The 27,461-nt window shown below is 55.5% G+C and overlaps 1 protein-coding gene across 1 annotated transcript in view; it reads left to right on the top strand.

Moving 5' to 3' along the window:
• The first annotated feature begins 9,147 nt into the window (after positions 1–9,147).
• Positions 9,148–27,461, top strand: part of EDAR (ectodysplasin A receptor) — a 35,683-nt gene continuing 17,369 nt past the window's right edge. The window contains exon 1 of the mRNA XM_061211050.1: positions 9,148–9,165. The gene's annotated coding sequence lies outside the window, so the exon portion shown is untranslated. The remainder of the gene's footprint in view (positions 9,166–27,461) is intronic.

Genomic DNA, 27,461 nt, shown 5'->3' with positions numbered 1-27,461 from the left:
TGGTCGTCACTGTAACGACTCCCAGTTCCCTGAGAAAGGACAGTAGTGCTAACTCCTGGGATTATTGAGCGGATTCCAGTGCGACGAGGTCAGCAAAGGACCGAGAACGGGGCGGGGGCTCCGTTAGCCCTGTCCGTACTCGGCGTGCCCTCGTGGGCTGAAGTTACTACAGCAGCCGGACCTCTGTTTCTCAATCATAACTTTGGTTTCATTTACCCATGTCCATTTGAGATGTCTGTCTTTCCCCGGAAGAGCCTGTCAATCTGTCCCGGCTCCAGAAAGCCACTGGGACCCTGCAGTGACAGGGCCGGGTCTGCGAGCCCCATGGAGCACGGCGCCTGGCAGGCTAACCCCCGTCCACCCAGTGACACCCTGACCACACTCCAGCCATGCCGCCTCCGCTGCCCCTCCTCCCCCGCCCAACACACACAAGCCGCAGGCGCTGCATCCGCTCTTCCTCCTGCCCTGGGCTCTCACCCAGGACGTCTGTGCCGCCTTCACCCCTCAGGTCACCTTGTCACAGAAACCCTCCCTGGCCGCACTCTGTATAAACAGCAGCTCCGACCCCAAAACTCCTGCGTAAGGCCTTGCTCACACCATGTCGTGTAAATGTGCCCGTCTGTGTGTGAGCCCAGACTGGGCAGGCGATCAGTGAGTCTGTGTGGAGATGCGGATCGCAGCAGGGACCGGGGTGGGCACCCTGCCACCGCCAGAGAGGGGGCTTCCTCCTGGGTCCTCAGGGCCACCCGGGGAGGTTTCAGACGTTACTCTCCTGAGCCCCCAGGTCTGTCTGGAATCAGTGAAGCACGTCGGGGAGGGGACGGAACGAGCTGAAGTTAAAGAACAACCAGGAGACGGACCGGCTGGGTTTCAGGCGGAGGACAAGGGGCAGCGGGTGGCCTCCCAGGCCCGCGCCTCGGAGCCCCCAGCACCGGGCCCCATGTCGCAGGCGCCCGGGGCACACGCACTGGACACCGGGCCAGGGAGGAGGGTCGCCGCAGCCCCGTGCCCACGCCCGCCACCTGTCCGCCGTCGGGAAACGGGGTCAGAGTGAGGAAATGCCACTCAGGGACCAGTCGTTCTCAGGGCAAGAGCTGCACTTCTCCCCAAACAGTCCTCGCGCTGACCGTCACTGCCCGAGACCCTCGGGTCCTCTGGTTGTCCGCTCTCGCCTCGTAATTAATCTCACCCCGGTGGGAGGCAGGAGGGCTCTCCCTCCCCGCAGCCCTGCCGCTGGCTGACATCTCCCCGCCGCTGACATCTCCCCGCCCAGGCTCTCTCCCTCCGTCCCTCCCCTTGCTCCTCTCCTCACTCACGGCGTTTTGGACAAACAGCTTGTCTGAACTGTGCAACCCTGGCCTCAGAATTCTGGTGGGAGGGGTGTCTTACAGTCTCTGCTCCTGGGGTGCCATAGGTAGGGTGCATGTGTGTGAAATGCAAAAACAAACAGCTTGGGATGAGGCTGGGACCAGTCTGGGGAGGTGGGGGGGAATGAGGGCCCAGGGCAGCCTCCTGTGGCCCTAGCAAAGAGGGCAGAGGTTTGCCAAACTCAGGCAGCAAGTCTGGCTCTCAGCACCCCAAGCTGGATGGCACCTTAACCAAGAGCCAGAGATGTCTGTCCTGGGCATGAGTTTGATACTCAGGGAGGAGGATGAAGAAATGCTTTGGGGGTGGGGACAGGAGCCTTCGTATCCCTGGATGGCTCAGCATCTAGGAGTTTCAGGTGAATCTTGTTTTCTTCATCACTGAGCATTTTGGAGTGGGCACTTCTTAGCTGTGGAAAGCAGCAGACACCTGAACCCCCTGGAGATGTAATGTCTGCTCCTGGCACACCCCTGCGCCTGCAAGAACTCCTGAGGGTTAATGGTTTCCTCTTGGAAAGCTTTCAAATTGTATTCATTTGCGTTTACATGATCTGCTTCCTTCAGCTCTGTGTGTGGATTATTCTCCTGTTGGGTTTAATTTAACCAAGTTTGCAGCTGTGCTAACAAATTCACCGATGCCCCCCTGCTTTCAAATGGCTTTTTCTTCCTTTTTTCTGGCTTTACTTCAAGACCAACTCCACACTGAAACGCACCAGCATCGGGACTGTCTGCTTGGAGTACCTACTTCTTCAAAACCCATTTCCTGTGACTGAGCTTCACTGTGTCTCTGATTCTAACAAGTTAGTTTAATATTTTAATGGTCAAAATTAATGATTTCTAAAAATCACTGTTAAAAGCAAACCAAAAATGCACCTTCTCTAAAGCTGTCAGCTTCAGCCTCTAGCAGGAGGGTCTGCGTGTTTCCTAAACGTGAGGGTCCCTTGCAGGCCTGCTCGTCACAAACATACTGTGAAACTCTGAATCTTTAAGAAAATATCACAAACATGCAGATGTGCACAGACACCAGAACCTGCCAAGTTTAATCTTTTTGTGATTTTTTAAATGAGCTCGTTGTATTTAATTAGACTTAGGAGAGACCTGGCCACCTGGTAAGAAGGTGATTATTAGGAACCACAGAGATTTAAGGGGCATTTTGGGCCTGAGTGTCACGTGAGCCCTTAAAACACTCCTCCTAAACTCTGCCTGGATCCGTTTGTACTTCAAAGACCAGTAACCTGTTTTTAGAAGACACTCGGCTCTTCTCAGAGCAGACAGAGCCCAGCAGTCTTCCCCTGGAGGTGAGGTCAGGACCCACACAGCCGCCCTCCTGCCCGGGCAGACCCTACGAAGAGAGAGATGCCCGTCCCCGGGAGAGGGGACTGTGCACTGCAGCCCAAGCTACAACACGACGCTTGTTGGAGCTTGTCTGTTAAAAACAGGCTCCTTGAGACTGTGGGTCCAAATATGCCATAAACCCTGTTGGTATAAGAATTCACTCCTGGGTTCATCGACAGTGTGATGTCTTGCTGTCTTGCATCTAATAAGGGCTAAGAAAGTGATGAGTTTGTGTGAGTGAGAGACTGAGCAAGAGAAGATGGTTTCCCTCTCGGCGGGAGCTCGCTCGGCCCAGGACAGCCCTCCTGGCCTTTCACAAACACCGAAGGCCCCGCCGCTCTCGGCTCGGACGCCTCATGTTAACGAGGTGGTCTTCCCATGAAAAGGTAGTGTGTGTCTCAAAGTGGAGAAAGCACCAAGCCCGTCATAACACCTGGACTCATTTTCCTATTGAAAGAAGGATCAGAAAGGGCAAGTTCTTCAAGAGCCAGAGGTGAAAGGCCACCGGGCCTCTCAGGGAGGCTCCGGGCAGAGCTATGGGCCAGAGTCCAGGCCGCGTCTGTCCACCTTGGCTCGTCCACCTGGCAAACGCCAGGGCAGCCCCGCGAGCGACGGCGTCCACTTCCCGTCGAGGCACAGCTGCCCCCGCAGCGCGAGCTCCGTCCCCGGGGCAGCGACGGGCACGCCGGCCCCTTGGGCAGCCCCTCCCTGACCAGGTCCAGGTCCAGGTCCAGGTCCTGATGCCATCCTCGGATAAAGGAACAGGAACTCCCGGAGAAATGGCTCATCCCGGGGCGGAGCAGGGACCGCTCGGTGTAGTGAGATGTGCATGCATCCTGGGTGGGGTCCTGGGACAGAAAGGGGACATTAGGGAAAAGCCAAGGAAATCTGATCAAGTATAGACGTTAGTAATAACCACGATGCACCCGTATAGGCTCAGCGGTTGAGAAAACATATCCTACTCATGTAAGATCTTAACAAAAGGGGAATCTAGCTGTGAGGCACATCCCAACTCTGCGCTGTATTTGCAACTTTCCCAGAGATCTAAAACTGTTCTACGGTAAGAAGTTTGTTTTAGTAAAAACCCCTTGTTTAGACTCAGTTCCGTCCTCTGCTCCTGAGCCATCTTCCAGCATCGGGTCCTGGGCCGTGTCCAGCGGGAGGGCCTGGAAATTGGAACAGACCTGGAACCAGACCTCCTGCGTCCGGCCCTGCTCCTCGCTCTCAGTCCCTCGGTTTCCTCCTCTGTAAACGGGGGTAACAGCTGCCGGCGTGGGCGCCGCATGACACACGCGTGGCGAGTGTTGTGTGCGCCATGCGTGTCGCTGTAACCCCTCCTTATTACCTGCTGGCCCCCAGTCGTTGCTTGTCACCTTGTAGCTCAGGAAGAGGGTGGCTGTCCTGTCGCTTTGCACGCCTGCCCCCTGGCGTCACCTAAAACTCTGGGGCCGCTGGCCTCTGTGGGAGCAGATTGGGTGGGATGGAGGAGCCGGGGTCCTTCCCTGCAGGACAGTCAGACGGCCGCTGTCTCACCACAAACATTAAGGGCAGTCAAGCTTGTGGCTCCAAGGAGGACAGTTCCCAGTGTTGGGGGTCGGTGCGGGGCTGTGAACAGCGATACTTACGTGTGCAGCCGGGACTCCCGACAGGCCCTCCAGAAATGCACCCTCACTTTCCTCCCTGGGCAGGTGGGTTCAGGAGCCACTGGTTGAAGGCTGGACCGGCCAGCACCTACTCACTGCTGGGGCTCAGGCCCCGAAAACCCTGGAAGCTGAGCCCCGGCCAGCCTGGAGGACCATCCGGCATCTAGCAGCCTATTTGCACTAAAGGCAGGGAGGTGCATTATAAACACCTGGTGAAGCACCCTCGTGGGAAATACTTTAGATTTGGGGTGCAGGTTGCTGTGTTCTGGGCACGTCTCTGCAGAAAGATCTAGAAGAAAATTCAAGCAGGCCAAGGGGAGAATAGCCAGGTGGGGCGGGTAGAGCACAGATGCAGGAAGAGGCACAGAGATGGAGGAGCCCGCCATGCCCGAGGCCGCCCTCTGGGTCTCTGCGTCTCCGTTCTGGGCCAACGCCTGCTGATCATTAGCAAGTCAGCTGGGCGGCGCTATTTGTTTGTTTTCAATTTAGCCAAGTTCTCACTCTGGTGCCGCCACAGCCATAGCTACGAGGGCAGAGCAGGGAAAATCCACCCACCTCGTTCAGACTCTGGTTTGGCAACACTCGGCCTGTGGGCCAGACGCCCTGTTTCTGAACCAAGCCCACATCCTCTTTGGCTGGGCTGCTCCCGGGCCCGGCGGGCTGGGAAGGGCAGTGGCTGCAAGGCTGGCGCGCACACCAGCCAGGAGGGCTGGGCGGCCGCCTCTTCAGCCATCACACCCGTGAGCCGTACAAATAAATACAGCAAAAATAGGATGGGGGGAAATGGGTCATTTCAAATGAGGTCTTGGAGAAACAGAACCTGACTGTGTATCTAAAAAGGTGGGGTGGGGTTGGGACCGCAGCAGAGGCGCAAAGCAGAGGAGGGGAAACTTCACACTGACGTTGTCTTTGACTCAGCAACGCCAAGGGAGGGGGCTGAGTCCCGCGGGCTCATTTCTCCGAGGTGGTGCCTGGTCACCGGGATGAAGCAGATGCTGCCCTTCACTGGGCACGTGGGGTCCAGCTGTTGGGGTCTGAAACCACGGCTCCTGTAAACTGAGCGTAAACAGTGATTTCTTCAGCTCATGGATGAGGACCTGCAAGGCAGCAAAGCTGCTTCCAGGAGCATCTAAGGAACTGGAGACTTAGAGGCAGTTTTTCAAGAATGTTAGGATAATAAAACAGCTAAGGTCCTGCAGAGCCATGAACTTATCATCTTTGGGGTTATCTTTTCTACGAGGCCAAAATCCGCCCTTCAGATGCCTGGGCTTCCCTTTGGTGCAGCAAAGCCTGGGCCCCCTTCCCTCGGGCCCCCGGGGGGCTGTGCTGTCCTTCCAGGGCCCTCATTTCCCAGGTTGGGTAGTTTTCTGAGTCCGGGTCAAGCTTCAGCCCCGGGTGACAAGGGTGTGCACAGTAGCCAGAGGACAAGCCGGCCTTGGACCAGGAGGTGGAGGCTAGACCAGCGCCCACAGGGCTGCCGAGATGCCTACTCCCAGAATCCCGCCTGGGGGCAGCAAGGCTCAGGCGGGAATGGGAGGGGTCTTACTGGCCCTTCTGCTTCAACCCCCAACAAGCACAGGGGCTCCATGGGGCCCTGTCCCCTCACTGATCCTCCAGGCCATGGCCGAGGAGAAGAAACCTCCCCACTGCAAACACGAGATGCTACAACCTCGGTTTTCAAGGTTTAAACAACCGAAATGATTTTTGCACCATTAGGAAATAAATACTGCTTTTCCATCTTTGACATCCTGCTTTTTCCTCTCCACGTGTGTGAATGTGTGTAATGTACGTAATAGCATGATAGGTATAGCGGGACGTCACATATATATTAGTCTTTTTTTTTTTTTTTTTTTAAACCAAAGGCACATTTTGGCCAACACAATTTTTTTAAAAATTTAATTAATTAATTAATTTTTAAATTTATGGCTGTGTTGGGTCTTCGTTTCTGTGCGAGGGCTTTCTCTAGTTGTGGCAAGTGGGGGCCACTCTTCATCGCGGTGCGCGGGCCTCTCACTATCACGGCCTCTCTTGTTGTGGAGCACAGGCTCCAGACGCGCAGGCTCAGTAGTTGTGGCTCACAGACCCAGTTGCTCCGCGGCATGTGGGATCTTCCCAGACCAGGGCTCGAACCCGCGTCCCCTGCATTGGCAGGCAGATTCTCAACCACTGCGCCACCAGGGAAGCCCCATATTAGTCTTTTTACTGTCGGGGACATGCCCCCGAGCAGAGCTTGGAGCCCTGGGTGAGAATCCACCCGCCCCAGGTGTCTGTGTGTATCTGAGTCACCTGGAGACCTAATCAAACGGCAGATTCTGGTTCAGCGGTGAAGCCAGGGTCAGGGGTGAGGGAGCTCCGCCCTGCTGACAGGGGATGCTGGGGTGCTGGTCTGCGGACACGCGCCGAGCAGAGCACAGGCTCAGGCCCTAACCCGTAGGAAGCTGCTGGCCCAGAGGCCCACCTGGAGGCGGTGTGGCCCAAACACCGGCCGAGGAGGAGGCCAACCCCACTCCCCCACGGCTGGCGTAGGAACTGTTCGGGCACTTCAGGCTCTCCTGCATCTCGGGTTCAGTGCTCTTTAAAAAGCGGGTATTTAGATAATCACCCAGAACATCACGCTGCAGGGTCACCCACACCTGAGGAACCCAGATGGGGTCAAGTCCCCGACCCACCGCAGTTTAGTTACTACGACCTGGCTCCCCACGTGTGACTGAGACCGACTGCAGCTCCGCCCCTACGCTGGTCCCCGAGAACCAGGTGAGACGGTCCCTGGGGGGGGGGGGTGCTCGGCACGTTGCCCGGGGCCAGGCGGGGGCCTCTCCACCCGGACCCGGGACGGCCCCCCGCGCTGGGCTCAAGCCCGCATCCTCACACCCCGCCCTGCGTCCATCCCCACGTGGGCGCGAGCACGGCCCTGCTCTGTGTCCAGATGTCCTGCACGTGCCGTGCACTGGGCTGGGGCGGGGGCCCTGAGGGGTCTCCTTCTCGCTCATCCGCAGGGTTTCCGTCCTTTGTCTCTGGGAAGTTGCTGCTCTGCTCACATTGTTCCTTGGGGAGAATTTTATCCCGAGAGCTCTTACTTTCCTTCTAAAAAATCCGCATATGAAACCTTTAAACAAACAGAGATACACAGAGAATCCCCTGGTGGTCCAGTGGTTAGGACTCAGCGCTTTCGCTGCTGTGGCCTGGGTTCAGTCCCTGGTCGAGGAACTAAGATCCCGCAAGCCTCGCAGTGTGGAAGGAAAAGAGAAAGAGAAATCCACAGTCTAGTTTTACCCAGTGATTGTGTCCTCGGAAGCTTTGAGGGGAAGGGGGAAAGAAATTGGTCTGAAGTAAAATTGAGGCAATTAAAGGATCAAACTCACAACTTCTTCTGCAGATACTTTCACCTGTAGCCTCAGCACCTAATCCTTTTCAACTTTTATAACCACCTTGTTTGGCAGAAAGATCAGGAAGTCACTTGTTGCACACAGGATGGTTATAAGCCTCTTGGATAATAAAAAAGGATGAAAAGACAAGCAAGAAACCTGTAAACGCTAACTGTGAAGGCCAGAGAGGAGCAGGCACCCCCTCCTGCCCTCCCATCCTGCAGACCCTTGAGCCCTTGTCCCCAGCACATTCATCGCAGCCTCGGGCAGCACAAAGCACCGAGCAAAAGGAAATTCTACCTTTGATATTCTTAATTTGTTTTCCTGGTTTTCTCTGTGAAATATGAAGCCGCAACTGACTTGATCGCAGATGTACAGGATTGGCTGGTGTCCGCTCAGCCCCAGTGAAGGGGTTCTGCTTGGCGTCCCTCTGTGGCCCGATCCCGTTGGGGAGCTGCTGTCCTGCGTGGGATCGGGGCCCCTTTCCAGGGGCCCGGCCTCCCCCGGGCTCCTGCTTGCAACCCCACATGCAGCTCGGGGGGAGGATGGACCACCCAGCACCTGCCCACAGGCAGAGCCCACCGAGCTGAGGCCTTACGACAAAGCTCTGTGGCCAGGCCTCCTGGAGAGATGGGGTCCCTCTGTGGGACTGAACCAGAGACGGCAGAGCTGAACTCCACTGTCCCGAGGTCAAGGCTCTGGCCCCGCGGGGACCTGGTGAGATGCCAGGCAGTGGACTCCCTGCGCCCCACAGGGTGTCACCCCAGGGGCCCAGCGGGGACAGGCCTCCAATGCCCTGCTCGTCCTGACGTCTGGAAGCTTGTTGTACAGCTCAGCCAACAAAACATGTTGACAACAGAGATAACAAAGGCAGCCCTTGAGCAGCTAATAGAATGCGACGTGGAAACATCTTTGAGTTCTTGAAATTTAATACATGAGATGGAAGTGGGTGCAGAACAGACCAGGAGGAGAGGATTCTTCAAAGTCAGCCCGATCAGAACCCCTAGGCGTGCTAATGGCCCGACCGCCGTCCATCCAGGGCTTGGGTGATGATACATTTATTGTGCATGTTGGGTCCCAGTTGCAAATGGGGAGGTGTCCCTCACAGATAAGGGACCTGGGCCTGAATTTTATAGCCTAATTTCATTAGCACTGATCTGAGGCTGGTAGTACCTGGTTTTTCCAGTTTTCAGGAAATATACCTTTGCCTGGGGGTGGGTGGTGAGCGGGTACAGAAAACACGGGCTGGGGGAGGGCCAGTGCGGGGAGGGGCCAGGGAGGTGGGCTGTGAGACATGAAAGGCCCAATATTGAATTTCAGCTGTGATGTGATAAAACCCCAGGCCGGGCTCTCTTCACGTGCCAGCAAGCACCGGGAGCCGAAAGCCCGGGAAGGGCAGAGACTGCCCTCTGCAGCAGTGCCTGAGCGGAGGATGAAAGGGAGCACAGACAGCCCAAGGTAAGAGGGAAACCCAAGTCCCTCTGAGGCCTGCGGAGGTCGGGGAGACGGTCCGCAGGGCTGAAGCCCCCTAGGGTCGTCCTTGTTTGCAGTCTCTCTGGGACGTTTGTGGTCACTGAAGGACGTAACCATGACCTTGGGGACTCAGGGAAAACCACACCCCCAGACACAAATTTTAACTCTCTGGGGGAATATGAAATAAAGAGCAAGGTTTTAGGAAGTTAGTGTAAGATAAGCAGGTTGCGTAACTGAGGACAAAAAGCCTCAGATTGTTAAAAGATACATTTTAAAGTCTAAGCTGAACTTCGTAGGATTTAATTAGAATGAATGAAGTACCCCTACTCTAAGTGTGTTTTTGCGAGGCTGCGTGGTGTGTAGAGTTGACTGCAGTTTGGGGGCCTTGATGGAGAAGGACTGGGTCTCCCGGGAGAAGCCTCCCCCCACCAGGGCGGGGACGCTCCTGCATGGGCAGTGGGTTTACCTAACAAATGGCGTCGAAGCCAGCGTTTTGTGAGCTCTCGTCTGAATTTACTTCAGTGCTTTTGGCTTCCTAGAATTGGTTTGCTATTTGCTGTTCCTTTTGCTCATAGAAACTTGGTTCTTTAAATAGGGGTCTCTTAGTTGTCAAAAAACGATCCTCGTTTCCATCACCGGTTACCATGGGGTATTTTTCCCAAAAGTGTCTGCCTTGCTGTTTAGAATATGAACTTTTATTTCCCATATTTTGGGTTTCACACTCCATTTAGGGGAAGGATGAGAGAAATGTTGGTGGGTTGGTCATGTGACCCGGGCATGGAGGTCACGTGACCTGGGCGTGCAGCCAGCTGGGGCACAGACTCACTGAAGGCCCGCAGAAAAGTCCTGGACCACTCGGATCCTCAGTTTCCTCGGGACTGAGCCTCACTGCCCATCCCACAGGGAGGTAGATGGCCACCTAGACAAGCCTAGATACTTAGAACATCTGAGAGGTGAGAGATTGAAGGGCTGTCTCTGTCCTGCCCGGTGGGGTCTCCACTAGCCACAAAGGACTGTACATTTAAAGTGATTAAAACTAGTTAACATTCAAGACACAGTTCCCCAGTCACACCAGCCGTACTCAAGGGCTTAGCGGCTGTGTGGACAGTGGCCATCGTCCTGGATGAGGCCGGGCTCAGAAAGCAGTGGGGAGGTGAGTGTAGGACCGGCCGGGGCGGGAGCCGGGGCTGGGCTCTGCTGGAGCCCGGCCCACAGATAGTCCAGAGAGCGCGGGCATCCTTGCTTCCGCCTTCTGTCCACGTCTTTTCAGGTAGAACTGACAGAATGAAGGGCCCCCCGTTTGCAGGTGGCAGGTCGGGGCTAGGCACCCCCGTGAGACCCTCGGCCTGGGAATTGCCCTGCACTGGTCACAACACCCGAAGAGCCCAGGTTCATTCTTCTGCTGAAATGGCAGCTCACTCTTGCAGTTGACGGAGTGTTATAAAGAGTCTCTAGAAAGTTCTCTCGTAGCTGTTCTGTACCACAACTCTGGGAGACACCCGACTACAAAGTTGTGAGATGAGACCATTGGGGTCAAGGGGACATGGGTCTCTCCATTATTTCTCACAACTGCATGTGAATCTACAGTTACCTCAGAACGAAAGGGTTAATTGTTTTGAATGTTTCCCCCTTGTAGTTCCTACAATGCAAGTCTTTTTAAAGTTAAGAACGTCTGCTCTGGGCACCCGAGGAGCAGATTGTGAATGACCTTTAAAAGCACACTGAATTTTTTCTCACAGCTCCTACAAACGTCCCCTTGACTAAACCTGGACTTCGTGAAGATCTTTTTGCACTTTACATTTGCCCAAATTTCAAACAAGGACTCAGCGTAAAACTACTTGATGGCGTTTCCCAAACTCTGAAGCGTCTCTGTGTGTGGGCCCCCGCGATCTGAGTCAGGGCTGCAAGGGCCTGGAGCCCCTTCCGGGTTGGATGTGGGCCTGTGAGTGACCGGCGACCTTGACCGCCAGCAGAGCCACAGCATTTGGTTCCCTTTGATGGTTTGTTGCTGACGAAATCACTGCAGGAGCTAGGACACGGCGGTCCCTCCCCTTGGCGTCCCCATGAGGCGCCTTCCTTATCCTAGATCAATGCCAGGGGTGTTGGTAGGTCTTCATCATAACCATTACAGGCCGAGGGTCTTGGAATTTGAATTCAGTGTTTCTGCTCCGTCTCTTGGACGAGGTGGTGGCACGTGGCCTTGACGTGTGTGTGTGTGTGTGTGTGTGTGTGTGTGTGTGTGTGTGTGAGACATCATGCCGGCCGGGGGGGTGGGGCAGGGTGCTGGCCTTGGGCCGGGCGTCGGCCTTGGGTGGGAAGCCCTGGTTTGACTTCCTTCATCCCTTCCTGGTTGTGTGAATGTAGACAGTGACCTGACCTCTTTAATCCCCAGTTTATCAGTAAGATGCACACAATGAACCCACCTGTTTCATAAGATTTTCACGGGCAATAACTTGGGTTAGGATTGGGGAGTTAGTGGCTCGCAGCGGGCAGGGCGCTGGTGGCCTCAGGAAGCCCGGAGGAGAGGCAGGGGTGGTCTGAACGCGGCCCACGCGGCCCCTGGCAAGTTCACGTTCCCACCTGGTGTCTCCGTGGATTTCCCCTCTGCGCTTTGCGGATAGAGTCTGCACAGGGAGACCATCTCTCCAGGGGTTTACCAAACTGCAGGACGCGGGGAGAGCCAGGGGTGGGAGGAAGGACCCAGCTTCTGGCCGCATTGCCCCCACCCCGCCCCCAGTTTCCCGGAACACAGCAGGGGTCCTCCTTACAAACAGCAACTTGGAAACGTAAGCCACGGCCCGGACACACGACACGGGGCTCCTGCCTCTGTCCTTTGGCAGCACGAGGACGCCTCGCGCAAGGCAGTGGCCTCACGCTCAGGCCAGAGCGGTTAAGAGCCACCCTTGCCGTGAACCTCCCTGCAACCCACACCCACCTAAGCCTGAGCGGCCCAGGGCCCCTGCATGAGAACCGAGTCCATTCTGACCACAGGGCTTCGGGAAAGGAACAGTTATAACCCCTCTGCCAGTAACAGTCACTTGGTGCGTCTGTACTTCTCAGAATCGCTGTAATCAGAAAGGCAGTCCCACCTTGGACGTGCAAATCTGATGTTCGTCCCCAAGACCTTGGCTCGTCCCCCTCTGGGTCCCCCTGCTCCTTGCAGAGATTCCAGGTGAGGGCGGCCTGGGTGTAAGCTTGCACTCTGAGCGGGCCGGGTGGCTCCTTCCCCTGAGGTGAGGAGGGAAGGGCTGGGCGGAGCCTTTGCTTTTGCATCCTCTTCACTCTGTGTCTCCAGAGTCGAGTCGGGGCGGGCTGGGCCTGGCAGTGGTGGCTGCTCTGCAGACTTCGCCCCACTCCCCGCCCCCACCCCCCTGCATCTCTTGGTCTCGGACCCAACAGTCCTGGCGCCAGGAGTGTTTTCTAAGGAAGAATCAGAGTCCCTCACACTGTGTGATTTCTATACGTTGTCGTCAGTCACATTGATGACAACAGTGGAAGACACTGGGATAAACACGAATGTCCAGCCAGGGGTTGGGTTACCTGCTCCTGGACCTGTGAGGTGGGATCCACGTCCTCAGCCGTGCTCCTGCTGACCGTGTCGTGACAGACGGAGATGCTGGTTAAATTATTAGGCAAAAAGGATACAACGCGCTGTATACAACATGACTCTCAATTCTATATGTATATAAAATGGAAGGAAATATATCAAAATCTCAATAATGTTTCGAAGAGTAGGCCTCTAAGTGACTTTTAAGTTTCTTCTTCATACTTTTACATATTTGAAAACTTTGTACGAAGTTTTTACAGTCAGGAAATTATGAAAAAAACGGAACAAATGTCGGAGACCGAGGCCGGGTGATGAAGTCCCCATCCACCTTTCCTGAGGGGCCAATGGAGGCGGAAGTGAGTCCCCCATCTGGCACCTCAGGCCCCACGTCCCCAAAAGCTCCGGAAAATATCTGTCCTTGATGGTCTTGTCTTGAGAACTTCTGTTCTGCACCGTTTGGGAGGATAACGTTTGACCACCATCCCCAGCGCCTATGACCTCAACCCACCCTCATTAAACATTCTGAGGTTCCGATTGCCTGCTTTTGTTCAGTCTCAGGAAAGTGTCACATCAGGTCCGAAAACCACAGTTAGAACGTGGCGACCGTCAAACACAGGGCTGTCAGTTACCGCCGGAGAAACCGCCGCGGGAGACGTGGTGCGCGTGTGGGCGGGGCTGAGCCAGGACTGCCCCTCGGAGCCCGGCCTGCTCGCGTGTGGTCAGGAGCCCCTCCCCGGAGCTGCCGTCCTCCCCGGTTGCTGGTGGGAGTTCCGTGCCCGTCCCCCCTGGGGCAGTGTGTCCTCAGCTGCCAGCCCCTCCCTGAGGGCCTCGTGGAATCAGTTCGCTCGTGGGTCACGACTCGCACCCTGCCCAGGACCGGGATGCAGTGCGTGCGGTTCCACGTGGCGGAGAGAAGTGCAGGCCGCAGGTGCCGACCGTGGCTAAGTCTCTTATTTCACTTAGACGCGCGCGTGCCGGTGTTTTACGAGGGGCCCGAGCCCCGGGGTGAAGGCCTGCGGGAAAGCCCGCATCTCAGAGGGTGCGTCGTCCCCGTTTCCCTGCACCGTCTGTGCCAGGCTCTGCGTGACCACGCAGGACATGGTGGGGGAGAGCCTGGCCCAGGCATCAAGACAGCCCGGTGGCCCGGCCACTCCCTCCGCTTCCAGGGCCACGTTCGCAGGGGCCCCTCGGCCCGGCGACTTCCTTGGAACCAGGGTCCCTGGAAAGCTTACAACTTGAGTCGTTTCATCCCAGAAAAGCGAAGTGCGGAGGGACGCAGCGTCAGGTTGTGACAATCGGGAGGCCCCCTCACGGGCCACAGGGTGACCCCTCGTCCGGCTCCTCTTGTCCGGGCCGGACCCCTCCTCTGCACCTCCTCCGCGCCTCCTCCCTGGACTCCTTCCCCTACGCCACGGGCGGTCTGGTGTCCACTTTCCAGACTTGCCTCCAGGGGCCGCTGCTGTAGCCCCTGCGTCACCAAACTCGGAAAGTCCCTCTCCTCCCCAGCCCCTTCCTCTCTGGGAGAGCACGGCGCCCACCCCAGGGCGCAGCCCCAGGCCACCTCTGCTCCCGCCAGCCCCGTGGGTGCCCTGACCCCGGAGCAGACTCGGCCCCCAGAGGCCCTCGCTGGCCTCGCGGCAGCTGCTGCTCTGCCCCCATCACCTGCGACCAGCACACACTCCCGCCAGGCCTGATTGCAGCACGTTCTCAGCCGGGAACCCCTGGCAGCCACGGGGCTGGCCGCCGACTCCACTGCTTCCCTCCCTGGTCCCTGAGCTCCGTGTCTGCTCTCCAGCCATGGAGGCCGCTTCCTGGGGACGTGCCAGCGGGGAAGGCTCTATTTCATTAGCACTGCAGCTCCCAGATGCTCACGACCTGCGCCTTCGTCCTGCCCCAAACCCACCGCCTTCTCTCGTCCGGGAGCCTGCGGGACCCGCTCCCCCTGCCGGTCTTTCTGATGCACCTTAAGCTCACAGCATCCCGGTCCAAAGCCTTGCTCTGGGGCTTTACCCCGGGGGTGGGGGGTCCAGCAGAGGGCAGCCCGCAGGCCCGGGGTGGACTCCAGGAGCCCCTTAACTGGAGGGTGACGGGCGGAGAGGCAAGTGCCCGGCTTAGCTCCGCCACCGCCCAGCCGTGGTCCTGGAGCCACAGAGTGGCTGTGAGATGCCCGCCAGCTGCCCCTCTGCCCTCGGCCCCCTGCCGCCACAAGCCTCGGCCCATGGAGTGCATTCGCCTGTTTGGGTTTTGTACCTGCTGAAGGAAGGGATATTTCACGGTTATTAATGAAAGTGATAGCGATCCCGGGTGTTTATCTTGGATTATGCGATCGTTATAAGATGAAGCACCCAGCCCGTCGGCCTGTGGCTGATGCGAGAGCAGGCGAGTCTGGACGATGAGCGTGAGGGGAGGTGTTGGGTGTAAACCTGGTCTTCAAACAGCCAGGCTGCATTCCAGACTTCGGAGGCGCTGCTGTGTGCAGGGGCCTTCTCCCCCCTTCTTGTCCTCAGCCCCGGCCTGGAGGAGGATGAAAGTGCGGGCGGGCGTGCGTTTAGGCTGATAATGAGGGTGAGGCTCGCGGGCATGCTAATGTGGCAGCTCCAGTGCTTCCTGTAACAGTTTTAATTTTTTTTTTTTTTATCCAAAGCCTGCTTAAAGACAAACATTTTTTGTTAAACTGCTGGTAGTTCATTTTCTGCAGGAACCGTGCAATTAATCTTGTTTACATTAAAGAGACAGGTTGCCTTTGTCAGCTTTCCTGAGCTATAATTAATGAAGATCAAAAATGTTACAAAGACATAATACTTAGCTCAGTGCAGATGCGGCCGAGCTACAGCTGCACCCATTAAAGGAGCACAAGGAAAACCAGCATCCTTCCCTTCGGAATAACTCGGATCCATCAGAAAGCGAGGGTCCTGAGGTGTCTTCCCTCCACAGGCTCCCTGGTGGGCCTGGTGAGAGAGGCGGCTTGGGCGTCAAACGGTTTTTTATGCCCCGTCAATTATGCTTTAAATGCAGCTGGAGGCAAGAGCATCTTTCCTCACTCAGCTGAAGTGCATCCAGGTGTGGGGCTGTGGATCCGAGGCTCGGAGTCTGGGCACTTCGAGCAGAAGGTGGTGAGGCCACGGACCCTGGTAGAGTCATCGAGCCCATGGCGGGGGTTTGATTTAGAGCCCTCGTTTGACGACTATTGTTAGGAAACGAGAGATTAAATATGTAATTATCTTCCCAGTGACCCTTGGCTAAATAAAGTCACTGAGGGACAGTGTACAGGTAAGCAGGTAGAGAATTCTGAGGCTGGTAAAACACCAGATGAGATGCAGGTCTGCGCAGAAGAGGCGTTGAGTACGATGGAAGGGCAGGCATGCGTTTCACAATTTTTCCAAGAGGAGTGGGTGCGGAGTGTTTTTCCAAGCATAGTTTCAGGGCTGGTGGCCGCATGGATGCAGCAGGGGCCGCACCGGCCCAAAGGTAGCAGGGTCTCCCAACCTGGAAGAGGGCAAGTCGGCTTCAGAACATCTGGGAAATTCTGTTAATTAATGAACCATTCAAATGATAAAACATTAAGATGGGGAAATTGCAGCGCATATATCGCAGGTCTCATCAGAACCATCTGCCGAGGGCACCCCCATCCTCCTACTGGATCTGGAACAGGGTCCTTGTTCTGAAGAGCAAATGGTCCAGGACAAGAATTTATGCCATAGAAACGCCTCCTGTGCTACCCGGGCTGCCATAAGTGAAGGATTTTATAAAGTAGATTCTCTAAAGCACATCATTATAGTGTGCAGCATGCAATAAAACATTCCCAGACATATGAAGAAGACGGAAAATGTGACCCAATAATCCAGGAAAAAGCAGGACCCGGAGACAACCCAGATGTTGGAATTAACAGACAAGACTTAGGACGTCCAATATTAATAGTGTTGCCAAGAGCTTTCGCTGTGTAGCGTGCATGTAACCATGGGCTAGTAGAGGTGGAAGGACACAGAAATCGTCTAGCCTGAGACCCTCGTTTCCCAGGTGAAGGAACAAGCCTCTTAGTGGGGTTCTTACCCAAGGCCCCACCCTGGTCCAGCGCTCTTTCCTCTACAGCACATTACCTCCATCTCTATAGGGTTATACGAAGGATGTGACACAAAGGCCTCAGACATGCATGTAAATTCTGGTAAGACTAACCCCCTTCCATCAAGACTGCTTTATATCGAATTCCTTTCAATTTCCCTGAAGTTCACTACCTGTTGGAACGATCATCACAGAAGCCTCTGGTTGAATTCTTGTCTGACCTTGGACACAGCGTTGCCCAGAAAAGAGGAATAACAGGAAGCTCAGCTCTTTGCGATCATCCGCCAAGTTTAGAGGTTCTCTAGGACCAGCCCTGTGGTGTGGCCACTGGAATTGGGGCCCACTAGTCTGGATGTGCACGTGGGACAGATGCTGAGACAATTCAACGCCAGCTCCTGTTGGGGGACTGAACCAGCATAACCAGGAGGAAGGGAAAGAGGGCACCCCCAAGACAAGAGTCCCAAGCTGCACAGAATCCTCTCAGGATGCTGGGAACCCCCAGGATAGGTAGTTATCAGCCTGGGGAAGAAGCACAAGAAATGGGGGTGTAGTAGAGCCTGGGGTGTGCCTCCCAGATGCTGGGAGGATGGATGGCGGGTGGCTCGCAGCTGAGTCCCCCAACCTGGCCACTGCCCTTGGGTGGAGAAAGCCGCCTCGCCCGAGTCACAGCCCGTCCTGGTACCCTTGCTCCCATCCAGGGCAACTCTGTGGGCCCACCCCAGCCAATCTGAGGTCTCTGCTGGGACTGCATCACACCCCCACTTCTCAAGCCCACCTCCCGGTAAGCATCTTGCACGCAGATCTCCAGTTCAGGGAGTCTCTTGGGGAAGAAGAAAAGCAGATGACAGAGGAACTCAGAGCCGAGGGGGAACTCAGGCAGAGCTAAGGGGAGAGCATCCGGCAGGCGTCAGGCAGGGAGCCAGAGCCCAGGGGAGGTGAGGTCTCCCTGTCCCACCTGCAGGCACCTTATGTTGGAACGTGAAAGAATGAAGGTCCCTCGCACCCCCTGACTGACCAGCCCTGGCTGCCCACCTGCCGGTGACCGGCTTCAGCCCTTGTCAAGAAACTCGGTCTTAGAGGCTGTTGTCACCTCTGCTGCACCTGTGGCAGCAGCTCCCCAGCCAGGAGGCACCGTCCTGTGGTTGGAAGTCGCCAGGGCACCGTGGCCACTGCGGAGCCCGTGACCGTGAGCATCGATGATGGATTTGTCCCGCTCGCTGCACCCACAGTTCCAGAGGCAGGAGTTCCAGCTGCTCCCAGACACACCAGAGTCTTCAGAAACTTCAGGACGTGAGGGCACTGGCCTCAGTCAGCTCACAGGCCTTTAATGTGGAAGGGGCGTGTTATCCTGAGGTCATTTCCAGCCCCATCTGCCTCTAAGGCAGCATGAAGACCCAGCCCGTGAGAAATCACAGGCTGTGTCCGGCACTGTTTCAGCTGAGTCACTCCGGAGTTCGGGAAGAAATGAGAACATCTGTTTCCCGTGTGGCATTCAGGGCTGGCGGGAGTGGACGTCACTTATGTGGGCTCCCCAGCTGGCAAGATTATTTCCCGCAGCCCCGAACCAGTCCTCCAACCTCAAATGATTCTTGTTTATGGGCAAGAGTAGGGATCTCATCACAATTGTTAGGAAAAAAAGTTTTTATGGTCAAGTAAATCACAAGTCATGCACTGGTTCTGAGGCTGGTCCTGAGGAGCAACGGCAGGAGGATGGTGGTCACGGGGGCAACTGGATGCACCAGGCGACGTTCTGACGGATGGGACACAGGCCTCTACCAACACAACACTTCGTAGGCTGGGAAGACTGGCCTCACGGTAGCCCTGTTCTCCCATTAACTGAAAAGCAAAATCATCAAATATTTCATGTGTGTGTGAGTACCAATGCCATTGCTTTAGAGTATGCTTTAGAATAATTATTTTTTCAAGATAGCCTATGTCCGTAGGAAAAAAAAATATCAAGCAATATAAAAGTATGAAGAAGAAAGCAACAAAAAAAATTCTACTTTTGCCACCCAGAAACAGTCATTACTAACATTAAGTTGATGTTCGAAGCGCGTGCATATACGTGTGAATGTGTGAGTGTGCCTGTGCAAGTGTGTGCACATGTGTGTGTGTGTGTGCATGCACTTGTGTGTGCACGTGTGTGTACCTGTATGTGTGCACGTGTGTGTGTGCGTGCATGTGTGAAGTCCTTGGCACACCTCCAGTGATGAGTTTCTGTCGGCCTTTCTTGCATTGTTTCCACCATGCGGCCTGGGCCCCGTGGCACCCATGGCGGGGCCCCTCCCTCAGGCTGTGATGGCAGTTGTGGTCTGAGACCCTGGACATATGACAACCCTCCCTTGATATCTTCCATACATACATATTCACATCTTATTCCTCCCAGCCTTGGGTGCAAGTCAACTCAGGTTTAAGGAATAGAATGACTACTTACCAAAAAAGTTAAATTAGCCTATGTTCCTATGGAATCGATGGCACTTTTTATTGTGATAAAAAGTACATAAAAATATTTACCATTTTAACCCTTTTTAAGTGTACAGTTCAGTGACCTTAAGTGCATTTACATTAGTGCCAGGGCTGGCAGCTAACATCAATTCAATGGCAAAAAAACTGAAAACTTTTCCCGTAAGATCAGGAACAAGTCAAGGATGCTCACTCTCACCACTTTTGTTCAGCATAGTATTGGAAGTCCTAGCCACAGCAAACAGAGAAGATAAAAGGAATCCAAATTGGAAAATAAGTAAAACTGTCGCTATTTGTGGATGACATAATTTTATATATAGAAAACCCTAAGACCCCAAGTCAAAACTGTTAGAACTAATAAATGAATTCAGTAAAGTTGCAGCATAGAAGATCAATAGAGGGCTTCCCTGGTGGCTCAGTGGTTGGGAGTCTGCCTGCCAATGCAGGGGACGCGGGTTTGAGCCCTGGTCTGGGAAGATCACACATGCCACGGAGCAACTAGGCCCGTGCGCCACAACTGCTGAGCCTGCGCTCTAGAGCCTGCGAGCCACAACTACTGAGCCCGTGTGCCGCAACTACTGAAGCCTGGGCGCCTAGAGCCCGTGCTCCGCAACAAGAGAAGCCACCGCAATGAGAAGCCCGCGCACCGCAACAAAGAGTAGACCCCGCTTGCCGCAACTAGAGAAAGTCTGCGTGCAGCAACAAAGACCCAATGCAGCCAAAAATAAATTAAAAATAAATTAAAAAAAAAAAGATCAATAGACAAAAATCTCTTTTATTTTTATACACGAAGAGTGAACTACCAGAAAGAGAAATTAAGAAAACAATACTATTTACAAGTGTATCAAAAAGAATAAAATACCTAGGAATAAATTTAACCAAGAAAGTGAGAGACCTGTAAACAGAAAACTGTACGACATTGAAAGAAATTGAAGATGACACAAAGAAGTAGAATGATATACTGTGCTCATGGATTGGAAGAATTAATATTGTAAAAATGTTCATACTACCCAAAGCAATCTGTGGATTCAGTGCAATCCCTATCAAAATTCCAATGGCATTTTTCACAGAAATAGAACAAAAAATCTTAAAATGTGTATGGAACCATGAAAGATTCTGAACTGTGAAAGCGATCTTAAGAAAGAAGAACAAAGCTGGAGGCATCACACTTCCTGACCTCAGACTATACTACAAAGCTACAGTCATCAAAACAGTGTGGTACTGGCATGAAAACAGACACATAGATCGATAGAACAGAACAGAGAGCCCAGAAATAATCCCACACATATAGTCGGCCCTCCAAATACACAGGTTCTGCATATGAGATTTAACCAACCACAGATCAAAAATATCCACCACGACCACGCTCCCCCCCAAATTCCAGCAAGTTCCAAAAAGCAAAACTTGAATTTTCCTTGTGCTGGCAACTATTTGCATAGCTTTTATGTTGTATTAGGTATTATAAGTATTCTAGAGATGATTTAAAGTATACAGGAGGATGTACATAGGTTCTATGAAAATATTATGTCATTGTATATAAGGGACTTGAGCCTCTGTGGATTTTGGTACCTTCAGGGGGTCCTGGAACCAATCCTCGTGGATACCAAAGGACAACCATATGGCCAATTAATTTACGATAAAGAAGGCAAGAATATACAGTGAGGAAAGGACAGTCTCTTCAATAGATGGTGCTGGGAAAACTGGACAGACACATGAAAAAGAATGAAACCGGACCACTGTCTTACCACACACAAAAAACTAACTCAAAATGGACTGAAGACTTGAATGTAAGGCCTGAAACCATAAAACTCCTAGAGGAAAACATGGATCGTGAGCACCTTGACATTGTAATTGGTGATTATTTTTCTGAGTCTGATGCAAAGGCAACGGCAACTACAGCAGAAATAAACAAGTGGGACAATATCAAACTGAAAATCTTCAGCACAGCGAAGGGAACCACCAACAAAATGAGAAGGCAGCCTACTGAATGGGAGGAAGTGTTTGTTTGCAGATCACTTTCCAACAGGGGCTGGTGCTGGGAGCCACCGTTTCCGCGTGTGCGCGGGGGACCAGCAGGACCTCCCTTCCGGTGCAGCGTCTGGCCCAGCACCTGCAGTGGGTACAGCACCTCTTCACTGAGGGCCCCAGTCCTTCCCCGACAGGGAGAGTTTGCTTTGAAAGAGCCGCCACCTCACCCACAGCAGGAATAACAGCCACTTCAGGTTAAAGACAGCAGTGTGGGGACTTCCCTGGCGGTCCAGTGGTTAGGACTCCGTGCTTCCATTGCAGGGGGCGCGGGTTCGATCCCTGGTTGGGGAACTAAAATCCTGCATGCCGTGTGGCACGGCCAAAAAAAAAAAGGCAGCAGTGTGAGCCCCGTGGCCGTGATTCTTGTGGTCACGGTTAGACTGTTCAAACTTTTCGCAAAGAAAATACGCTCCTTCAGAGCAGAGGTGCGTTTGCTCCGTGTGGCTGGACAGTTACTGCCCGTGTGCCCCCGAGTAAGCTCAGCCCACACTGAGCCCCACGTGCAAAACCCTCCCACATAAATCCGTCTCGTGCAACATCCTGGGGAGTGGGCAGGCAGGGACCCCCCTGTGCCCCCAACTTAGAGGTAAGGGGATGATGCTCAGGCCAGGCCGCAGGTCTCGGCCGGGCTGCTCCGTGTGCAGCTGCAGAGGACACAGCGTCCACCCCGTCCCGCTCGCCCTGGACATGCTGGGAGCGCGGACTGTGCAGCCTCCAAGGAAGGCGGCCAGCTCTCGCGGGGCCGCAGAACGTAGATGAGACCGAGTCCACGTTGGGCCGACGTGGCCCTCCGACCCTCCCTGCTCCAGCCCCACCCAGCCCCTCCTGTGCCCCCAGGACGCTTGGCAGAAACAGGAGCAGGTCTGGGCCGGGGCCCCAGCTCTGCCACCTCGTATGCTGGGGCCTCAGGCAAGCTGCGCAACCTCTCTGAGCCTCCACGGGCTCAGCCAATCAGCAGGGGCCCCGTGAGTGCCCACCTCCTAGTCTCGCGGGAGTACCTGAAGCGTGTGCACGCGCGAGGCCGTGGCCGGGGCTGGGTCGCCCCGCACTCGCCCTCCACAAAGTCGGAGAGACGGGTGTCTGCCCGCAGCACTGCCTGAGGGCTCCGCTCCCGACAGACACTCGGGCGCCTGAGGAAACCCGCTGAGGTTCCTCTTGGGCCCCGTGGTTTCCGCCAGCGGAGGGCAGGCAGGGGCTGCGGCTTCCCCACCAACGGAACCTCTGAGGGCAGAGACCTCCCCGCAGCCCCCTCGCCAGCTGGGATCCCACGGTCCGGCCCGCTTCCCTGCCGGCCACGCGGTCATCCCCAGGCCGGGTGAGGGCCCGGGCCGCACTGGGAGCGCCTCCTCGGCGCCGAGTCTGCGTGAGCCCAGGACGTCTCAGGATGGAGGATGCTTTGCGCGGACGAGCGGGCTGCCGCTCTCAATACGCGCACGGTGTGTCCCAGGTGAGCTCTGGGGAGGCAGCCCCTGGACGGCGCTCCGGCAGACGCTGTCATCGTCTTCCCTTCCGCGTGCTCACGGCAGGTGCGGGGAGGCGCTGCGGGTTTCCTCGTGGAGCTGCAACCGGCAGACGTGTCCGCGGCGACCAACACGTCCGCGGGGCAGGGTGGCGAAGGGGCACAGGAAGGCTTCCTGTAGGCGGCAGGCGCCGGTCTGGTTGGGGGTGGCCACCTGGTGCAGACCGTCCATCCCACCACCTGCATGATGGAAATGAGTGGGTTTTATTGTGCGTTAACTGCACCCCAATGAAGCTGGTTGCTTTTTAAAGTACAGTCTCAGCAATAAGAACACAAGAGTCTGTGCCATGAACCAGAACGACAAGCTGTCGGTTCTGAGGGGATTCGAGACTCTGAGAGTTTCTAGCCCGTCTGCACGCAGGGCCGCCACGTGGTGCATGGTGGCCCCGACCCGTCCCCTCCAGCCTTTGGGAGGCCGGGGTCGGCCGAGAGCCCGAGGGCACAGCCCCGCCCGTCCCCGCACCGAGAGCCCCTCTTCCCCCTCTGGGCTCCAGGCCTCAAAGGGGGGCTCCAGGGCAGGAGCAGACTTGGGGGCAGGGGGCTGTCTCAGCCCCCCCTCGCCTCCCCCTCCCTTTCAGGCCACCATCTGGAGGCCCCCATGGCCTCTGCCACCCATGCGGGAGCCGTCTAATTACCCGCAGTCACGTCCCGGAGCGGGAGCCAGCTGAGGGCCTCTCGGGCAAATAATAATAGCAGTGGTTTCCAGGTCCTTCTTGCTTCATCGCTGCTTGGTACCGATTTAGAACCTATGGATCCCACTGCCAATGGAGTATTTCCTTCAACTTCCTTTACTTAAAGGGTATCTTCACTGTCAAGTTAGTGTCTCTTGTTTGCCTGAGGTGGTTGGGATTCCAGGGTGCGTCTTACCGAATCGCCTGTCACGTCCTTGTTTTGGTTGTGCTGTTGAGCAGAACCACTGTGGCCAAGCTCCACCCAGGCTCCAAGCCTCACGGCCCTGCCAGCTCCGACCTCCAGGGGTCCAGGTACAGGAAGAGCTGGACTGGGGGTGGCAGGGTGGGCTGGGAGGGTTGGCTTCCCAACATCTCTGAGCAAAGAAAGGAGATTGATGAGCTGGGGGAGACGTGCACAGCGGTCCCTGGGCAGAAAACGAGAGCGATGCTTGACTTCATGGAACGCGGAGTAGGCGATGACTCACTGTCTGCTGCTAAGACAAGAGGACAGAGCAGTGACCTGGAGCGAGTGTGCCCTCCCGGGTCCCAGCCTGCAGGCCCTCCTCCTGGCCCTCTGCCTTTCCAGGGCGATTCCTGGCTGACTCCCGGCCGTGCTTCCTTCTCTGGGCCTGGGGCAGCCTTCCTGACCTCCCCACACGTGACACCCCACGTGCTCCCATGGCACCCACGGCTCATTCCCCTTCTCAGTGTTTATCTCACGGTCCCACCAAACTGTGGGACATCACCTGGCAGGGATTGTGTCAATTTGTGGTTCAGCCTGGTCTGGAGTAGGTGTTCAATAAATATTGCATGGATGGATGGATGGACAGATGGTTGGATCATGGATGGGCAGATGGATGGATATGGTGTGGATGGATGGCCTGCATATTTAAGTGCTGGAGAGCCGCTGCTATTATGTTTCAACAAAATTTCATGTTTATGTTTATATAAGAGTCCTAGAAAAACTTCCCTTTTGTAATTTAAAGCAATGCATTTTAGTTAAAACAACCTTCCTGATTTCACCCTGGAAATGCTTTCCCTCGATTTTGATAAGGCAATAAAATAGGGACTTTTTTTTGAAGTTTCACCAGGCCCATCACTTCTACAAGGTCCTTTCAGCTGTGAGGCATTAAATGAAGTAGAAATGAATCTGTGAGCACAGATCTTATGGCAGGAGGTTTGGACACGGATAACTGCCCTCCCTCTGAACTTTCTGGATGAATAAATCTTGGCCACATTATTTTCACAAGCCCCCTCCTCGGGGTCCAGCCCCACTTCCATCGCTGAGCAAATGCACAAGCTCCTGCTGAATATGAAGTAGCTTCTGAGAAGCCCAAACGGGGGCTGACAGACAATAATAATACTGCTGGTGTTTAGGGAATCTTCTGAGGCCACGGCTGTGCACAGCACCTCAGAAAAAATTGCCATCGTCACTGGTCTATATGTAGGAAAATAAAAGCAAACAGGAAAGGCTGAGTGACATAGAAGATGTGAACAGAAATGTCCAAGATACCAGTTTCCTCGCTCTTTCCTGCCTTCCTGGATTCTGCTGCAGAAGAACAAATGCCCCAGATAAGATTCAAAATAGCTCGGCATGCTTATCTGTGTTAGCAGTGATCCTTCAAAAGAAAAGTCAGAAGTGGTCAAAGATTAATGCATGTTGCATGCATTATATTTATTCTATGTGTGCAAGAATATCTATTTTCTGAGTATTATTTCAATTGAAACTAACAAATGAAAATAGGGGATTCTCATTTTAAACTTTCAACTCAAATCACCAGATTCTTTGTCAACTTCTCCTGGGAAGGCCCCAACCAAGGGTTCAGGCCTGATGCGTTTGACCTTCTGTGGCCTCTTGGAGCCGGACAGCGTGGCGGCTGGGTTCACGGGGCAGTTTGCTGACCCTGAACTGGACCATCCCCACGGCCGAGTCCACCGGCTGACGGGAGGAGGTGTTTCCGTGCCCCCGACCGTTTCCCCACCACTGCCATGGTTACCGGGCTCAGAGTCGGTAACAGGTGGGGGGCAGGGCGCTGCCCTGCACAGGGTTGGGGACCCCCAAAGTGAAAACAACCGGGGGTCACGACGGGGAGCCACTCGGCTCCACCAGCTCCCAGGCGCCGCTGGAGCAGGGCCACCCTCTGTGACGGCTCAGACCTCGGGGCTGCACTCCTGACCGGGCACTGCCCTCGCCTCCCTTCCTGACCCCCTTCCTTCTTGGGCAGTTGGGGTTGATGATGGAAATGCAGCCAAAGCCACAGGCTCTGCTTCGCTTTCTGCGTCCGTCCGAGGGTTTGCTCATCCAGGAGCCTGGACGGCCCTGAGCTGCGGCCCGGCCCTTCTCGGGTTTACAGGGAAGCCCTCCCAGGTGCAGCTATATTTAGAAGTCAGTTAAGTTAGAAACCTTTGGCCTTGTCCTTGGAAGGGCCCCAGGGACAAGGGAAACCCACCGTCCCGACCCAGGCCGGCTGACCCAGGGGCCGGTTCCTAAGTTCCGGCCTTTGTTTGCACCTTCCCTCCCCACCTGGCGGGAGCAGACCCGGTCCCCTCGCCTCCCTACCGGCCCCAGCTTGCTCTTTGCTGGAAGGAAAACATCCAGGAGTTCACCACCAGGTGGCTGGTGCTTTAATCTAGCCTCGTCCACTTGGTGTTTTCAACCGTAAACGTAGTTCTGAGGGCAGGACTGTGTGTGGGAACGTGGGGAAGGCACTTTTTGTGTCTCTTCAATAGATTTCGGAAAACCAACCCCTCCCCAGAGCCACCTGATGTTACTGGGGTGAGAGGCCAACAGGGGAGCGATCCGGAAAGATCTCAGCCCCAGGCCCCTGCCGGCGTCCCTGTGTCTCTCCCTGGGGTCGGCAGGGCATCCTCCCCAAACCGTCCTGCCTCTCCTCCTGGTCACACAGCTCACAGGTCTGCCCCTAATTCGTGGAAAGGGGTCGCTCCCCATAACCTCCCTCAATCCGCGGTCACCCCTCCCTCCTCCCTCCCTGCCAAGAAGTCTTTGTTGAAAAGCCAGAGGCTGTTGCTGCAGAACTGCTTCCACCTGTGTGTGGGGAGCTTTACAAACCAGCCGGAGCCGCCTCTGGGGAGCCGAGCCTGCCCTGCACCCCCTGGGCCGGTGGCCCACGGGACGGCGTTTGTGAGAGTGATGAACAAGCACCGACACCCACGGCCCCGCCTGGACCTCACCGACCCCCTTCGCGTGGGGAGCATGGGGTCAGGAGGCCGACGGGGCCGCTCAGACGGCCCGCCAGGGTGAGAGGCGGGTGGACTCAGAGTTCCCGGGACAGGCCCCGCACCGGCCGCCGGCCACGTGTGTGTGTGTGGGGTGCTTCTCCCGAAAGTGTGTGTTCCCCAAAAGTCTCACTGAGCAGAGTCCTGGCGGTTTAGAGAAGAAGGCCCGTCTCGCATCGCCGGCTGCCCCCGCCCTTCCCCGACCCCCAACTTTCTCCAACAGTGATCTCGTGGCAGCTTTTCTCCCGGGGCCGTGAGGAACCTGATCTGTAGACACGAGGTCCTCGGAGCAGGAGTGGGTCCCTGCGTCAGGGCTATGGCTCGAGCCACCTGCTCCGTCTCTGCGTGGGTTTCCGTGACCAACGGTGGTCGCCAAGGGGACTAGGGGTGGGGGTGACCTTGGGGGCTTCCCTAGACAAGCTGACCGGAGTCTGAGTCGGTGGTTGATTCTGGAAGCTCCTCCCATAGGCCAGCGTCAGAACGGGGTGTGTTCTTTTGTCACGAATTCAAACCCCGTGTCCAGGTGAGACAGCAGTGGCCCGAATGTGGCTGCTGGGGAACGAGGAGCCCGGGTGAGCCCACCATCGCTCCGTGCACCAGGCTCCCAGGTAAAATCGCTGTGCTTCGGAAACACAGGCCTCTGATCCTGAAAAAGGAGAAGTGACAGTAACGGCAGGGCATTGGTTTGGTTGGTGAAGCGGGCTGCGGTCGCCCTGTCCGTGTGGCAGCTGTGTGGCCTTGGGCCAGCCCCTGACCT

This window comes from Eubalaena glacialis, chromosome 14 (assembly GCF_028564815.1).
Source record: "Eubalaena glacialis isolate mEubGla1 chromosome 14, mEubGla1.1.hap2.+ XY, whole genome shotgun sequence".
In the NCBI taxonomy this organism is placed as follows: Eukaryota; Metazoa; Chordata; class Mammalia; order Artiodactyla; family Balaenidae; genus Eubalaena; species Eubalaena glacialis.
Note: the sequence above shows the minus strand (reverse complement) of the source record. Positions and strands in the feature narration are given on the sequence as shown.